General features: G+C 40.2%; 1 protein-coding gene across 1 annotated transcript in view; it reads right to left on the reverse strand.

The window, feature by feature from the left end:
* The window catches only part of T265_01364 (hypothetical protein), a gene marked incomplete at both ends in the record, with an annotated part of 33,767 nt that overhangs the window by 7,494 nt on the left and 24,678 nt on the right, over positions 1-1,595 (reverse strand). The gene's annotated exons all lie outside the window — the stretch shown is intronic.

The following is a 1,595-nucleotide window of genomic DNA, read 5'->3' on the forward strand; positions in this document are numbered from 1 at the left end:
GATGATGATGATGATGATGATGATGATGATGATGATGATGATGATGACGATTATGAAGGCCGCGGTAATGTGCATGCATTTGATTGGACAGCATTTTTGGTCAGCTGTGTAACTGGTCACGGAGGACTTGCGAAACTATGTTATTTTCTGTTCTCTTTGATTTTGTGCTAACTAGCTGCTGTAAAAGCCTAGAAATATTGTTCCGCTCATCAGTCATCTGCCTATAAGGTCACAAAGTTCCGAGAAAAATAGGTTGCCCATATCAATTTGATGCGCTGCGTGTGTGCTATGGAGTTGGGATTACCGATTCTGGCAGACATTTCAGGCAACAAGGCAACATACAGTCACTATTTCAATAAACAGACGGTACTGAAAGATTTCTCGATCGATAAGCTGTTCATGTTGTCCTATTCAGTCCTCGTGCAAATTTACACGATTTCTGAGAGACCTGAGTGTGTGTGTGTGTTGTATTAGTGTAAACAAACTGAAGTTAAACAAAATTATTTAAACATTTATTTTTACCATATGCACCAGCACCCCCATAGCTGACCAGTTTTCAGATGGAGGCAGATACCGATGATGGATGGGTTGTGACATCTCGGCTGAGTGTTTCGGCACGATGCGGTGGATTAGAACGACAACAATTGTTTACTCAGCACCTGTTTGCCTGTTACATAGACATACGGGGAAACGTGAAGTAAACCGCTCAACCTGGGTTTGTTTTCCTTATGAATGATTGGTCCAAGAGAAATGAAGGAGCGCTTACCAAAGCGCAGTTAACCTACAGCTGAGATATCTGTCACAGTGTTTATGGTAAACTGAAGGCAAATTGAAGTGACACGAAGTGGTTGGTCTTATTTATTGCCGCCGATCTACCGTTTATTTGTAAATTGTTGGCTCAGTTTTTTATGAAGGAGAAAACCGAATAAAATGAACGAGAGTATAGTATAGACATTGAAAATAATTAACGGCCATTGTTCTGGACAGTGCTTAATTGTATTCAAAGTAAGTTTGAAAATAGGGACATTTTCTTATCCAGAAGTTTAGTGAAGCCAAGTATTTGGGTGATTACTTCTCACTATCCAAACCGGTCATCGGATATCGAGGGCTTTTCAGCGACATTGCCAGTAGTTTATTTTAGGAAAATATACTGCGATATCTCAAATATCGTGCCAACTGAAACACGAGGCGGCCTTTGCGCGGCAAATTTGGTTGAAGAATATCATAAACGAGAGATCCAGCGGAGTCTCCCGTGAAAACTAAATTGATATGCAAATGAGTGTGTTGGCTGTTATCATATATGTTCATAGTCTTTCTGACCCTATTAGTGGTTAGGTTGTTTTAATAAATCATGGATCCAGTTTCTATATTTGAAAATCTCCTCTGGTCGAATGAATCCAGGAGCTAGAAATCATGGATGTCCTCGACAGAACCTGGAGATATGCCCCAGGTGAGGGTTTAGACTTAAAACTACAATATTCCTTCACTTGAAATCAGATTCAACATGGCTGCCATTGAAAGGTGTTTTTCTATGAAATCCAAGCCATGGGGTAACAAACTAACCGATTCAATGCAAGTGTTTTGGTCCATATCTC

This window comes from Opisthorchis viverrini (assembly GCF_000715545.1).
Source record: "Opisthorchis viverrini unplaced genomic scaffold opera_v5_14, whole genome shotgun sequence".
Taxonomy (NCBI): domain Eukaryota; kingdom Metazoa; phylum Platyhelminthes; class Trematoda; order Opisthorchiida; family Opisthorchiidae; genus Opisthorchis; species Opisthorchis viverrini.